We start from the raw sequence: 17,674 nt of genomic DNA on the forward strand, positions 1-17,674 counted from the left end.
GGCGAGCTTTGTCCAACCTCTTTAGGTAAGCTTGGTCTGACCTAGTAGCGAGTACCGGTCCGGCGTGTTTCAGTTCCCGTTCAGACCAAACAGAGAGCCAAATCGGAAAACAACACGACCAAACCGACCGGATGTAGATCTGTGATGTTCATGGGCCAAAAACAGAAAGCTTCCATCTTGATTCATCTCTCTTGAAGATATATATATATATATATATATATATATATATATATATATATATGGATGTGCTCAGGATAGCGATGCTATATGGCGGCGAACAAGGTCTGATGGTGAGTCGAAACGGCGGCGACAAAGCATTTCTTTGCTAGGGACGCGACACAGCCGGCGGGGATGCAAGGATTTTTTGTACTGGGCTTTTTTGTATTTTTACTTTTCATCATAAAAAGAGGAGTATTTAAGTCCATTCGCATTTCCGTCACACATTTTTTTGGATAATTCCTAATTAATGGAGTTTTGGAGGAATTGTCCCAAATACATGGAGTCAACATTTCTCTTTCCAGAACGATGGATTTATCCCAAAGTCGGACACAGACATGAAATTATACCGTACATAATCTTTTGCTTCCCAAACTATCTATACTATTGTTAAAAAAATTACCCAATTACCAATTCACCATCTTTTGCACATTCTCTCCCTTCGTTACTCCTTCACTTCAACTGCATTTACCAGTTCCGGTAAGGGTTCAGGTACCAGACACAGAGATACTATTGTTAGGAATAGTAACAATATAAAAAACAGCTTTTGAAATTTGTGTAGTAGAGATCACATGAATGGGTTCGTGAGAAAGGGAATATGCGGTGAAGGTTTAGTATAAGCCCCGGCGGCGTAGCCGAGGACATTGCCGACGGCCATGAAAAAGGAAAATAGGCGCGATTCGGGTTTTGCTTTGGTTGCCGGTGGAGAGGTCGGCGAGAAAGGCACGGCAGGGGCCTTAGAGCATGTTATTGGCGACATCGAGGATCCAGAATCCAACGACGAAGAAGATGGCGATGGCGAGGGTTTTCGGGGATTTATTGTAGGAGTCGCCGAATAGGTGGCCGAAGTCGGCGGCGTAGCTGAGGAAGATGGCGATGGCGATGAGGCCAGCGCCGGCGGCCGCAACGGGAGGTGCATCGGTCGCTGTAGTAGCCGACGACGGGCTGGACAATCATGCCGGAGGCGGGCCCGCAACCCAGGTATGGGGGATGCCGAGTAGCTGGACGTATGGGTCAGAAGTAAAGAAGCAAGACTGTATAAATTCCATGTCTGTGTCCAACTTTGGGAAAAATCCAGCATTCTGGAAAGAAAAATATTGACTCCATGTATTTGGCACAATTCCTCCAAAGCTCCATTTATTAGGAATTATCCCTATTTTTTTTTTATGCACATGGTGGTTAACAAACGAGGGGTTTTGTTACCCCCACCCCAGCCCAAAATTACAGAAAGGGGGAACTTTTTACTCCATTCCCACAATCGTTTAACAATTTTACTTCTCATTTTGCCCCCTACCCATTTATAGGGCAAATGCAAATTTCTCATGTTTAGCAGAGCTTTCAACCGGTAGCTTTTTGAAATCATTGGTGGCACTACCTAAATATCCTTTACTCATTTGTCTCTCATTTTCTATGTATAATATATACAATACCCTTATTTAATTATTTCTTTTTAATTTCTAATTTTTTATTTTTTATTCTCTCCTCTCTTACGGCTCTTTCTCAAAATAATCTTCAATTTTTTTATATTTTCTCTCTCCTCTCTAACACTTTTCTCCCTGTATATATATAATTTCTTTTTTGGAATTTTTGCTCTCTATATAATTTGCGTTGATAATTTGATTTATTTATTTTTAGTGGTAAGCTTGTACAAATAAAAGAGAATTTACTAAAGAAGTCCGACAGGACACAAGAAGCAACAGGAGGCCTCACACAAAATAAAATACAAAGAATACAAGCGTTAGATATAGAGAAATTCTACCCAGAAAACCAAGAACATCACCAACCAACCATGTAGACTGAGTCGACTGACCGTATCGTCATCACATAACAAGAATCAGAAAGAATTAATCCTGAATGAACCAAGATTGACCTAGCAAGCTACCCAGAGTAAATTATTGCTGTAAAACCTCCATGCTGTTAAGCTGATTGAGCACAAAGCCTCTCCTTAATGTTGATAATTTGACTTGATACTCAATTAAAGACAAAAAAAATAATAATAAATAAATAATAAAAACTAAAGCTTCTTATCCAAACCTTGCCACAAGAAATATAGAAATATAGTCCAACTCCAGACATATCCTCCTATAAATAAACCAAGGCTGCGTTTAATAACGAGAAACGTTTTTTGTTTTATGTTATCAAGTTCTAAAAAGGCCAAATAAAAACAAAAATTGCGTTCAATAAAATGTTTTTATTTTTCTATAACAGAAAACGTTTTCAATTTTTGTGAAGAAAAGATAAAATATCAAAATGATGTTTTTTATGTTTTCAGCACTGTAGTGCAGAAACGTTTTCACTAATATTGTTGCACAGACACTATTCATTTCAAATAAAATTCATATTATTTGCGTAATACAGTTGCATATTAAATGTTAATAAAAATATATATTTTTAATATAGAATAAATTAAATATTGTATATCATTTTTTATTTGATAAAAATATATTTTAATATATAATATATTAAATAATAATGTAAATTATTTTTTGTGACAAAATAATTTTTGATATAGAATATAATGTTATTAAATTACTAAGTAGTAAATATTTTATATTATTATTTATCATATCTATATTATATTACATTTAAATATTAAATTATAATTAATTTACAATATTATAACACAATATATATTTTATTACATATAAGATATATTATTTAATATTTTTTATTCATAATAAATTATCTTATGTTAAATATATTATATATCACATAATAAGTGTATATATTATACATATACATATATTTATATACATAATTGGTGGGAATATTTTTGTTTTGGTATATCTAATTTTGTATATTTTTAAGATTTATAATTTTAAATTAGATTTATGATTTTTTGATATTCATGGAAGCAAGTATGGTATCTGAGTGGTTGGGTTGCACCATGTGTCCGAAAGTTCATATTAAATTCCTTTACCCTCCCCTTATCCTCTCCTCTGATCACTAACTTTTAAAATTCTTGCAATGAAAAAAATAAAATAAAAATAAAAAAATAAAAATTTAAAGAATAATATGTATATTTTGTAATAAATATGTTGTATTATTAAATACAGTTATTATTTTATATTTTTAAATTTGTAACAATAATGAATGTTAATAAATATTATTTTAATTTTTTATTTTCATTCAAGAAAGTATAATCATTTTTTTTTTTTTTTCAGGAAAACAAAAACATTACTAAACGCAACCCAAATTTAAACAAAATCCCAAACAATGCAAGACTAAAGAGACCTCACCTCACTACCAGAAAAAAGAGAGAAAAACTGAGTCCCTTAGTCTTTTTAAATGCTAACTGTAGAACACTTCTCGATTAAACCAGAGAGTACATTGTTAGCAGCCCCCATCAACGCCTTCTTCAACTCCACACTCACGTTTCCGTCGCCTCACCGCCAAACCCATTCGATACCGATGATCTTTTATCGTCGTTGCCCCTCCGATCAACTTTACCACCAAAACTTTTGACCCCTTCTCTGTACTTGCCAAAATCAACCCCTCCGGCCGACTTTCCACCGACAATTTCTGACCATTGGGGTTTTGCCTACCATTTCGAGTCCGCGTAAACCCAGAAAATTCAAATCATATCAAATTGGGGGTTTGCTGAATTATTAAATAAATTCAAGTTGGCAGTAGTGAAAATTCCATAAATTCTCATATCATATCAAACCAAAAAGTGGGGGTTTTCTCTTACCTTTCCCTTTCCTTCAGTTTCTGAGCAACCAGACAGAAGCAAAATCCAAATCAAAATTAAACAAATTGAGATCAGACGATGATGAGGAAGAAACAGTCCTCTAACAAGAACTCGCTTCCATTGGAGAGGTACGTAGCAGTAAGGAACATCAGATGATCATAGATGATGATGAGGAAGAGATTGCCGAGTGCTGTGGTGGTACAGGGCATGCAAGACTCTTTGGTGAAGCATCGATCTAGCCGAAGAAGTTGCGAACCCCACAAATCATTGTCGACACCGTCGGAGATGAGACCTGAGTATGGACGGCCATATGAGAGGTTGCAGAGGAAGTGAAAGAGGAGATCATCTGTACCTGATGGAGATGAAAAGAGAGAGCGTATTTTTTTTTTTTTTTTTTTTTTTTTGGGGTGAAATACACTAACACACAGTCAAAAGGACACTAAGAAGAAAGTTTGTTTATTTTGAAACAATAACACCCTATGAAGTTTGATACATCTACTAAAGACATTCCAGTGATAATAAATTGATATTTTTACCCTTTGACTTTTATATTGACTTAGTTAAATGCTGAAATGACATTTCTAACCTCATACCTATAACAATTTCTTTCCTTCTCTCCTTTTTATTTTCTCTTCCTCAGCCCCTAACACCAACACACATTGTCACACATATACACACATACTGTCACACAAATGATGCGTTCATACTTATTTAATAAATAATACATCAATTACTTGTATTTTTTTCAGTTAATAAATCTAATTACTTTGATGTTTTCCTTAAGTAAAACTAAGTTTTAACTTTTGGCCATTTTATGGTTATTAAATTCTCCAAATAACTTGGTAGGTTGATTTGATGATTCAAGTTGTTTTGAAATTTTCATTGTTTTTATAGATGTAATTTTTCTAGTTTTGGTTTTAAATTTTTCAATATTTATGTTCAATCCATCCTATCTGCAGTGTTTGTTAATTTCTGTGAGACTAGAAAAATTATATTTACAAAAGAAAAGTTATATCTACAAAATATGAATTTTGGTTGTTGGATGCATTAGGACATTTGTTATGATTGAGCCCTAGCAATATTTAAATACTCCACTTTCATTTTTTATGTGTGTGTGTGTGTATGTGTGACAATGTGTGTTGGTGTTGGGGGCTGAGGAAGAGAAAATAGAGAGGAGATAAGGAAAAAAATTGTTATGAGTATGAAATTAGAAAGGTCATTTCAGTATTTAAATTAGTCAATATAAAAGTTAAAGGGTAAAAATGTCAATTTATTACCATTGGGGTGTCTTTGGCAGATGTATCAAACTTCAAGGGATGTCATTGTCCCAAAATAGGCAAACTTTCCTCTGAGTGTCCTTTTGGCAAACTTCAGGAGGTGTTAGTGTACTTTACCCTTTTTTTTTTTTTTTTATGCCACATGGTTTTTGTGCCGTTTGGGATTGATGTTAAATCATAAAAACACTTTTAGCAATACAACTGTTATAAAATTACTGTGAGCAAAAAAACATCTTTGGTGACTGTTTTTTATATTTAAAGCATTTTTTTAAATTTATTTGGTAACAATGTTGCTTAAAACACTTTTATTACATAATTTACTAATAGTATCCCTATCCTCTATATATTTTGTTTTAGTTCTATATAATATGAATTATTCCGTACCAAAAAAATAAAAATAAAAAAGGCAAAAGTGCAAACAGCCCCCTGAACTATCACAAATCGGCATTTTACCCCATGAACTACAAAAATGAACAAATTAGTACTACAACTATCCAAATCCATGCAAGTTAACCCCTGAAGCTCAATTCCGGCCACTTTCTGACCCACAAGTGCAGTCATTTTATTTTAATTCCAAAATTGCCTTGAAATACTCATTTATACTATTATTTATTTATTCATTTTCATTTTTACAATGAAGTCGGCCGGAAATGCAGCACAGTGAATTTGCCCCAATTACTCAACACCCAAACTTCTACTTTTTCAATCTCCGAATCAATTGAGTTGATTTCTAATCCATATTCTTCAAGCTTTATGTGTAAAACTAAAATGGCAGTTGATGCAACTGAGCCGAAGATTACTGATGATCTGAGATGGAAACATTACTGATGATCTTTCTCTTTATTTTAGTTTATCCAAAAGTGTTGTCTATCAAGCTCGAAATATTTCTCGTCGCCTTAAGCCTCTGATGACCAGTGTTGGTTCGATCAAGGAATGCAAGAAAGAAAAAGCAAATGAAGAACCTAATTACTCCGTATAATAGAACAAATCAAAAGGGAAGATTGCAGAGGGTAATAACAAATAGCAATCAAAAAGCACATGAAAAGGAAAGAAAAAACAAAGAAGAATGGATGGTTATAGAGGGAGAGAGAGATTTTAGAGTGAGAGAGATGTTGTGGGTTGTTATCATTTTCTTCTGAAAGGAAAACGAACTCGTGTATGGGGGGGAGCATTTCTGATTTGGATTCTTTGATGTTAGGTACCCCCAAAATATCGCACTCCTCCAAACATCATCTCTTCTATGATATGCACAATTTTCGGCCACATTATCGCCGAAGATGATCCAAAGGGGCTCCGTCTAGATCATGACATGCCGGGAGGGCCTATAAGTGAATCAGTTGTCGGCAATTTAGGTCAAAACCAGTAAAGCCAATCGGCCAATTCTTACCCATTAGTGCTGCATCGCGAGTTCATCACAACTGAACTCACCACCAAAAAGCTCATAGCTGAGTTGTCTTTGCCCGCCGGTGCCACGCCGCAAATTCACAATTGACCTGTCCACAGCCTATTGCCGGCCTATGCTGCCATCGCCATCGCTGCACCAAGGGGCCGAACCAGGAATCCTTGCCTGAAATTGGACATCGCCGATTCAGTCCTTGCTGCCGATTCAGTCTCGCCGTCGCCATTATCGTTCTTCATCGGATTCTCAGCAATCAATATACTTCTCGGATGGCCATCATCCATAGCCATGGTGACACCCTCGGAAATAGATCTAACAATCAACAAGCTCTGTTTTGCAGCCTCCGATGCGATGGAGACCATCTTATGAAGCCGATTAGATTTGCCGACGAATAGAGAGGGTTACAACACTTAGGCAACGTTTAGGTCACATGAGGGGCATTAAGGGTATTTCACGCTGATTATTTATTTTAGTATTTTTTTTCTTAATTACAATGGGTAGTTTTGTAAATCTACAATAAAGTTGGCCAGAAAGTGGCCGGAATTGAGCTTCAAGGGTTAACTTGCACGGATTTGGGTAGTTGTGGTACTGATTTGTTCATTTTTATAGTTCAAGGGGGTAAAATACCGATTTGTGATAATTCAGGGGGGTTGTTTGCACTTTAGCCAAGAAAAAAAATAGAACATCAACACTCATATTTATGAAATTCAAATTGTATAAGATTCAAGATTGAAGTTGTGATACCCCCAAATTTTCGCGTGTGAGTTGATCAAGTCCACACCTAAAAATATATGGATATCGAAAACAATTGATAATAAACAAGCACAGAATACAACATAAAATAAAACTGAAAGGATAAATTAAGCAGAAGGGAAGTCTAACTGATAATAGGATTACAGTCATCTGATACAAAATAAAAGTTCCAAAATACAACTTGGGAATCTCATAAAAAAGACCCCTAAATTCAAAACCAACTACATAACTGAAGTAGATAAGTCTAATATCTAAATAGATAAAACTCCAACCCTGGAGTAAATAGTAAGAGTAGAGGTAAGGTAGATGCAACGAACAGCTAAAACCTTAGCCCTGCTAATGAAACTGACGAGGGCCTGAAATGTTTCAACAAAAGGTGGGTTAGACCCACAAGCAAGTCCTCTCCATTACATCCCAACAGAAAACCGATAAAATAATCATCTCAAATCAAAAACCATACCAGTAATAATATCTATTAATATAGAAATATACACCACTAAAATATAAATTATTAATCACTGAAATGCAATAAAAGAAAAAATGTGCAATGAATTCCATAAACGATAAATGTAAATACACAATAGCAAGAAACTCAATAATAATCAACCACATACCCAACATCCATAAAATCTGTCCCGGTAAAGTGAGTCTAAACTTATTAGCCAGCTCATGTGTTTTCATACATGCATATAAATAATCAACCTCATACCCAACAACCATAAAATTTGTCCCAGTAAAGTGAGTCTAAATTTATTAGCCAGCTCACGTGGTTCCACACAAGCATATAAAAGTAATAATGATTGCAATTTAAATGACATAATAATTTCTATAAGATACACACATCATAAAACATGTTAATGATTAATATTAGCAATGGCTTATAAGCTAATTAAACTTATAAAAAAAAACATCCGTTATATTTTAATAACAACTATGGCATGATTAGTATCATGAATAAATTTACAATTTTAAAAATAATTCATCATAAAAATATCCGAATACTCATACTAATTAAAATCACTTAATAAAATAATAATAATGATTTGTATCATTAATTAAAATAATACTACATTTATGATTAAATAATAATCACAAAGATCATAAAACTACTTAACAGTAGTTACCAAGCAAAACATCACCCAATTAATTTTAAATACCAATATTAGCATAATAAAATATTTTCAATAAATAATTCATCTCGGTTTAACTAATTTTCACGACACTATCTCACTAAAACAGAAGTAACTCCTAGTAGGATAAGAATCTGAAAATGAAATTAATACCATTGGAAAGCTGACGAAAAATCCTTAAGTTTCGACCCAAGAATGACCCAATTTGGAGTTAAAAACACTAAGTTATGACCATTTCAATTTCGTGTCCCAAAACAGGCAAAATAATAGGTTGAGCTCAAACACTATAATGAGCGCGTCCACACTGGATTAAAAGCTAAGCTCCTGACACATGGCGCATTCTGATTCGCTACTATATCAACTCTGATAGTGCGCGCCGTACCGGATCATTTCTCGCGCTTGCATGGGTGTATTCATGCGCATGCACCGCACCTTATTGAAGCCTTATAAATCATCAAGATTGATGGTCTGGATTCGCGCGTGCATGGTGTTTCATATAGCCGCGCCGCACTGGATCACAGACCCTTCTTCTATTGTCGCCGTCGATGACCGGAAAACTTCGCCAGAAGTTGCAGAATGCATAAAATGGCCGGAAAATACAAAAAAAAAAAAAAAAAAAAAAAAATCTAAAATTATTTTAATTCTAAAATTCATCATAAAAATAAAAATATAATTAATCACCTAAACTAGCATGATTCTTGATCATAAAATTGCATAAGCACAGAGGTGAAAACTTTATAAATTCAAAGGGGAAGAGAAGAGCTTGGACTTGCTTTTGATTTTCGTATTGAAATCAATCTGCAAGTCTCCTCCAGCCACCTCCTCAAACTTCGTTTCCAAATCCTACGGTCCTCTCTGGTTCTCTCATTCCTCACTCTCCACACCAAGGTAAGCATAGTATATATATATACCAACTCTCTCTCTTCATAAATACTCCTTCTCTCTCTAATAAATTATTTGGAGTCTTTCTCATGAAGTCTTTAAATAGGCTATGTACAACACACTAAAGTCCTTCATCCATTAACTATTGGCGCAGATATCGGCCCATTTGCCTCCTGTTTTACCAACCCCAACATAAGATAGTCAAAAGCAATTCAGAAGCTATTTTTTTTTAGCTGATAATACCTAGTGCTATACAATTCCCTTTAAAGATACGAAATTTACTATAATCAAACCATTAAATGTAGTTCTCAACCCACCAGCAAATACTAACTTAAAATTCTAAAAAAAAATCATATAAATAATTCTTAACATTAAATAATTTAAATGCACATAAATAACTAACATACATTAAATAATTCAAAGCACAAAATAATAATAATAATAAAATGTACACACACACACACACACACACACACACACACACACACACACACACATATATATATATATATATATAATTTAATTTAATCCAATTTAATCAAACAAAACTCATTTAATAATTTCCTTCAAATTATGGGGTATTACAAAAGTTTAGTTTTACTAATTATAGCTCGATTTTTTTTTCATGAATATACTAATTGTTGGAAAATGATAATTTTGATGACACTTTCGTATCGACAAAAAAAACCGACTTTGACGTGGCAATACAATAATGGATGCTCCGAATCTCTCTCATCGCATTAAATGCACTATATTTTCCAGACAAAAATACCCTTTAGTTTCTCGTTTTCTTCGCCATACTTTACAAAATTCAAACTTTTTCATTCGAACGGAATTATATATATATATATATATATATATATATATATATATCTTTACAAAATTATTTTTTCTAGTGAGAGATTCGAACTAAATTTTTTTTCTTCTCTGTCGTCTGAAAAATCATTAAATAAAAAAAAAAAAAATGGGAAACAAGAAGACGTGATAATAAATATTAAGTACTCATTTAATCTATAGGGGTCATTGCAAATTCTTGATTATGTTTCAGGGAATATCGGGATTCATTGTATTGCTTGATTCTTTTCTTTGTATTACCTGTTTAGAAAGTAATTTTGATGATAGATTGGAAAAGAGATGTTATTGCAGTTTTACGGCGTTTCACGATAGGATGTGGAGAGATGATGCATTATTACTTTACTTGGTTAGAGAGAGAAAAAGATCTTCCAATTTTTGTTAACAGCTATATTAATATATTTAGATTTTAAAGTAGCCCATACAGTGACATCCATGTAGAAGTCGATATATATCGGGTTTTTTTTATGTTGGGCAAAATAGCAGTACTTTTTTTTTATTTTTATGCCACATGGTTTTTGTGCCGTTTGGGATTGTTGTTAAAATCATAAAAGTACTTTTAGCAATAGAACTGTTATAAAATTGCTGTGAGTAAAAAACATCTTATGCATTTTGTGAGTGTTTTTTTTATATTTAAAGCATTTTTAAATTTGTTTGGTAACAATGTTGCTTAAAACACTTTTACTACAGAATTTACTAATAGTATCCCTATCCTCTGTATATTTTGTTTTGGTTCTATATAATATGAATTCTTGTGTACCAAAAGAAAAAAAATAGAACATCAGCACTCATATTTATGAAATTCAAATTGTATAAGATTCAAGATTGAAGTTTAGTTTTACTAATTATAGCTTGATTTTTTTTCATGAATATACTAATTGTAGCTTTATGTGAGTTTAGTTTTAAATAAAGTTAACCTAAGAGTAAAATCCAAAATTTTTCCAACGCAACTCTAATCAAAAGTAATAATTACCCGATTTAAGAAGTTAATCTAAAAAAACATGTTGATATATGGACAAGAAATAATATAAATATAGATTTTGTCAAATAAATGATAAAAATTGGATGATTATGGAACTGAACTCCTACTAAACTAAACTTCTAATATAACTTGAATTTATAATGTATAAGTTTCTTAAAAGGAATGATACTAAATTTTTAATATAAAGGTTTCTTAAAGAGAAAGGTACCACAACAACAATACTAGCAAGTCTAATATTCAGACCAAATGACCAATTGGCCTAGCGGTATCACCCCTTCATCCCTAAAGGGGAGGTCGGGGATTCGAACCTCGGTGGAGGTAGAATGTGTGAGTAATTGCTTTAACTTCCAAAAAAAAAAATAATAATAAATAAATAATAGTCTAATATCCAGACAACACAAATTGGTTTGCATAATATTTTTATATTCTTTTAACACTAGGGACAAAATTGTATTCATAAAAAGTAAAGAGGGATTAAATTATCTAAAATAGTATAATTATCATAAAAAATCTACGTCTACTTCAAACACAATTTTAAAAGCTACGATTTGTAGCTTCAAGTGAAGGCGTTTTTTTTTTTATATGAAATCTCTACTATCTAATCGCACTTATTTTTGTCACCAAACGCAAATCACTACAGTTTTTAAAAATGAAAGCGCTTTTTACTAGTAGAGAAGCAATCCAAAACAGGTTCTTAGTATGTCCATTAAGGTAATTTCAACTTCTTGTATTTTTTTATTATATTTCTTATCAGAAATTTAGAGGGCATTTTTGTCTTTTCATCCATCAAGTAATTTTAACCAAATAAAAAGCCATTGTTTGCACACTTTTGAAACTACATGAGTGGTTTTTGAACGCGAGAGGTATTATTTGCACATTTTTTAAACTATAGGAGGATTATTTGCACACTTTAAAAAATACAGGGAATTTTTTGCACTTCACCCATTTGCATTACATGTGGTGAGATTAATGATTTAAAAAGGGCATAACTTACAAACAAATCCCAAATATTTTGTTACAATTTGTGCCCCTAATCCCAATTATTTTGATACCATCTATTAATATAAGCCATTTGCACATCGTTTAATTCCTAAATCTCATAAAGCTTACTCAATTTGAAAATTTAGACTTGAAGTCCAATACTTTCTCTCCTCACCGACTGTGCAGCGGTAAAGTGGAAGAAAACGATTTCCAAGCTAGGACACCTGGTGGAGGATGGAGTGCACCGCCGACTTGGACCCAAATGTCTTGGTGGTTGCGTGAAGCGTGTGAAGTTTATGTTATGAAAAAAGACGGATAGGAGTTTATGAGAACAAGAGAAAAATAAATAACAAGAAAATAAAATAGCACACACACACACAAACGATATAAGGATTTACGTGATTCGGCTATGCCTACGTCCACGGCGAGAGGATAAAACAATATTCCATTATGAAAATAAAGAGATATAAGGCAAAATGGCTCACACCCAAAATCCAAATATACCCACAAGCTCTCACTCTCTAAAGGATATTACGAACTCAATTGATGATTTCAAATTCTTTTAATCGAATGAGTGCAAGGCTATTTATAGCCCAAAAAAAATACTTGGTGTCCAAGTATATTACAAAGCTTCCTTTGGAAGCCAAATGGCACTTGCTGCCCAGGAATTTTAATGCTTCCTTAGGAAGCTAATTTGGAAGCTTCACCATCACACTTCTGTAGCCAATATACTTCTTTCTCTTGTAAGCTTTGTGTAAGTTAGGTTGTATAATTTTTGAGCCACATAATTCAACAAATCTCCACATTTGCCAAAAATTCCAAATGAGCCACTGTATCTCTGCTAAACAATCTATTTTCTCCAACAAAACAAATTAATAACAAATTTTAGTTAAATTTGAGTCATCTTTAAACTTAACCATCGGGCTCTCATTCTTCAACCCGTGCATGTCTTGTGCAGTCACAAACACACCTCTAGTATTTTTTGTCAAACTCTAAGCGCTTACCAAAAACACCCTCAGAAACTTTAAGTTTGACATCTTCTTTAGCAACCTTCTCCAATCGCCCACAAACCACAAGTTGGTAATGAAAAGTCATTTTCTCACCCTTGTGGAGAATAAGATGTCCTTGACTTTTCCTCGCATCTCTAATATAACCAACTACTTACCTCCCACGCATCTTAATGGCACTCAAATAGATTATCTCATTACCACCAAGATTATTGCAAGTCAATATCACACCTGTCCACGTAGGTTTGCCTCCCTATAAAGACTATTGCAATTTCAGTTGTCATCTGAAAACGAACTTCATTCTCCCATCACATTGTGTAGTCCACTCACAACTCTTTTAAGAACTAGAATCGTAACTCCTATTTCTAACTCCTCCTTTGTCAAGGCCTGAATGCAAATTTTTGTGAACTGTAGAAGATATTTTAGTAGCTCCACCTGTTACTGTATTCCCTTGGAAAAGATACAAAATTTTCACATTGGTGCCTTGTAGCACTACAAGAGAATCCATCACGACCATCATTGTTCCACCATCTGTTACAACCTTATAACCTTTGGAATCTAGCACACCTACTGAAATAAGATTCAACTTCAGATCTGGTACATGTTGCACATCTGATACTGTTCTCACCAACCTATTATGTGTCTTGATATTGACTGTTTCAATTCCTAAAATTTTGAAAGCTTTCATATCTGCCGTCAAAATCGAATCACATTTCACTTCTTTATAGGAGGAGAAAGAATCCCTGGGACACATATGAACGGAACAACCAGAATTAAGAATCCAAATGTCATTAAATGACATACCTGAACATAAGATTGTCACGAGAACATATTTATCACTTTTTGAATCACTCGTTGTAGCAGTTGCCACAGAAACTACTTTTTAAACTCTCTCTTTGCCATTCACATTATTTACCTTTAGTTTAGGACAGTGCTTGATGATGTGCCTTACCTCATGACAGAAACAACATTCCAAATTTTTATAATATCTAGGTTTGCCTTTACTACCAGAACTCTTTGTCTCACTTTTGCCTTTTACAAATAGACCATCGACCTGTTCATCTCCAATATTCTTGGATACCTTTTTCCTCAACTCCTGAGAGTTCACTAAGGATTTAATATCCTCCACACTAATAGTGTTTTTTCCATACAGTAATGTAGTAACAAAATGCTAATAGGAAGGAGGCAAAGAACACAACAAAATAAAGGCTTGATTCTCGTCATTAATTTTAATATCAATATTTTTCAAATCTATAATAATAGAATTGAAATAATCAATATGCTCCTTTAGAGACATACCTTCTTTCATATGAAGGGTGTATAGTCTCTGTTTCAGATAAAATCTGTTGGTGAGAGACTTCGTCATATACGGACTCTCCAATTTCAGCCATAACTTTGCTGTCGTGTCTTCATCAATAACTTCACGCAGCATTTCTTCAGTTAGATTCAAAAGAATCGCAATGCGTGCCTTTTTATTGACATCATCCTTATTTTTATTGGACATGGTTGTTGGCAACTTGTCTTTCTCGAACAACATTTTCTTTGGACATTGCTGAGTCAACAGGCCTGCATCTTAATGCGCCAAAGATTGAAGCTAATCTTGCTATTAAATTTATGAATCTCGTATCTAGTCGATGTCTCAAAAACTCCTCAAAATATTTATCGGTGAATAGTACCGTATTTGTGAATAATACCTGAATAGTATCTGTGTATAGTATCGTACGTGTGAACAGTATTTGTACACAATACACAAACCGAGCTCTGATACCAGTTTGTTATGAAAAAATGATCGAATAAGAGTTTATGAGAACAATAGAAAAATAAATGACAAGAAAATAAAATAGCACACATACACAGACGAAACAGTGATTTACGTGGTTCGGCTATACTTACGTCCAAGGAGAGAAGACAGAACAATATTTCACTATGGAAATAAAGAGTTACAAGGCAAAGTGATTAACACCCAAAACCCAAATACACCCACAAGCTCTCACTCTCTAACGGATATTATAAACTCAATTGATGATTTTGGATACTTTTAATCAAATGAGTGCAAGGTTAATTATAGCAAAAAAAAATACTTTGTGTCCAAGTATATTACAAAGCTTCCTTTGGAAGTCAAATGGCACTTGCTGCCCAAGAATTTCAAAGCTTCCTAAGGAAGCTTCACCATCATACTTCTGTAGCCAATATATTTCCTTCTTTTGTGGGCTTTGTGCAAGTTAGGTTGTAATAATTTTTGAGTCACATAATTCAATAGATTATATTGCTATTGCATTGAAAAGAAAAGAGAAATGAATTGTTTTGGAAAGAGATACCCATTGACACGATACTTTTTGTTCTTGTTGCACTTTCACCTTTTATTTTAAAAATATTGTTAATATTCATTTATTCTTTTAATATTGTGCAAAAATACACTTTTTTTTTTTAGAAATTTAACATGACGTAATGATGTAATGCCCATTTTGTCTTTTTACTCTTTTGAAAATGTCCAAGCTAATAGTCTAAATATTATGTGCTCAAGAAATACAAGAATATTGTTGTTAGAATATATTCTATAATATATTGTTACCATAAATTGTTAGAATATATTCTATAATATATTGTTACCATATATAGGTTTACCATTCTTTCAAAGATTACTATTTTTATTTTGGTAATTATCTTTTATTGCTAATGGTAAAATAAAATATAAAAACTAAAAATAAGGTGATATTGGTTTTGTGTTAAAAGAAAATGCTTAGATTTAATAGGTCCATATAAAAAATGTGGATTAATTTTCTTGCTCCGCAGGGTTGCAATAGATCAGGACTCTCTATATAAAATAATGTATGCATTGCACATTTGACGCATTGTACTCCTCTAAATTTAGTAACTGAAATGATTGTTTTGCCCCATTTTGTACATGAATCTTGTATACTTCATTTAGAAGATGAAGGGTACCTTATCAATTCAATCATTAAAATAAAAAGTAGAATAAATTTATCATTTTAATTATTAAAATAGAAGGATAGAGTACGTGAGGTGGAAATTAAGTTCCCTGTGAAGAAACTCAGTGGATTCCAACGGAAAATGAAACAAATAGATCATTAAATTTAAAGGTATTTTGAACATTTTTTATATTTTAATATATTACAAATAAATAAAGGCTAACTTTCTACATTTCGGAAAGCAAAAGTAATAAATTCTAAACGGGCATGCCATGTTATTGGTATGTCAATTAGTGAAAATTCATTGTACGATAAAATTAATCTTAACACACAAAATTTAGTACGTGGTTATGGACCAATTATCATTGGGAATGTATGTAATTGTATTGAAAATTTATAAATTTTTACATTATCTCGGTAGTCAGGACCATTGGTCTCAACCAATCACCACTCGACAAGTAAAAAAAAAATTGAATAAAGCTTAGGCCATGCTGACACATCGATCTACTGATGTGTCAAGTGTTAATTAGTTTGGGATCAATACTGGCGAGGCCATGTAAAAATTTTCCCCACGCACCAAATAACATACTTTTTCAAATTGACATTTCTAAGTTTAACATACTTTTTCAAATTGATGTGTCAAAGTTTTCATTATGTCATGTAACAATTTCACACACATTTACTCATTTTTAAGAAATTATTAGATTGGTAGCACCCATTATGCTACTTAAAGCATCTCCAACAGTTGTGTGTGTGTATATATATTTATATAAATTTGATGTGTCATAATAGATTTACACAAAAAATTTGAATTATTTATTTTTAGCTCCAGCGGTTGTTTTATACTTTTTGTGTAAAAATATATCCCCAATAACAACCATCTCGTGTCATGCCTGGACTCCACATAATTTTTACAAACCTACTCAATATAGGGTTGATTAGTTAATGAAATGATAAAGATGGAGGGAAGAAAGTAAATATGCTGATGTGGCTGTGTAAAATGTTGTGTAAAATACATAACAATTTTACACATCATTAATGTAGTGTATCTTAAGAGCATCTCCACCCATTGTTCAACTCTTTGACAACATGAAAAAACCAAAAGCTCTGCCCTCCCTCTCTATCTATCCAGGGGATGGAAGGGCAGAGGCCTTTGGTGTCCCCTCCAGTCAAGAATTGGGGTCTCACAATCACTAGCCAATATGTTTTTCTCTCATGTCTTTCTTCATTCATAGTTCGATATTCTGGTGTCCTAGGCGTAGAGGAACCACACCAATCCATCCCGAACTTGGTGGTTAAACTCTACTACGGTGACGATACTGATTCATCGATATTGAATCAATAGAATGCACTTCTAACACTTGTTATACTTTTGGAAGACCCTGCGTTATATCACCAAATCTCAATTTTTTATATATAAATGTAACTAGTGTATCTTGTGTATATATTTTTTTATACAAAAATTTTAGATTATTTATTTTTAACTCCAACGGTTATTTTATACCATTGTGTAAAAATATATCCCCAATAACAAGTAACTAGTGTTATGCCTAGACCCCATATAATTTTTACAA

General features: G+C 33.0%; 1 pseudogene; it reads right to left on the bottom strand.

Annotated features, from left to right (window-relative positions):
• Positions 1-661: 661 nt before the first annotated feature.
• LOC132278325 (sucrose transport protein SUC2-like) lies at positions 662-6,575 on the bottom strand (annotated as a pseudogene).
• Between the last annotated feature and the right edge of the window lie 11,099 nt (positions 6,576-17,674).

This window comes from Cornus florida, unplaced genomic scaffold, assembly GCF_030987335.1.
Source record: "Cornus florida cultivar Cherokee Brave unplaced genomic scaffold, ASM3098733v1 CherokeeBrave_3.0.0_Hap2_Chr10, whole genome shotgun sequence".
NCBI classification, from domain to species: Eukaryota; Viridiplantae; Streptophyta; class Magnoliopsida; order Cornales; family Cornaceae; genus Cornus; species Cornus florida.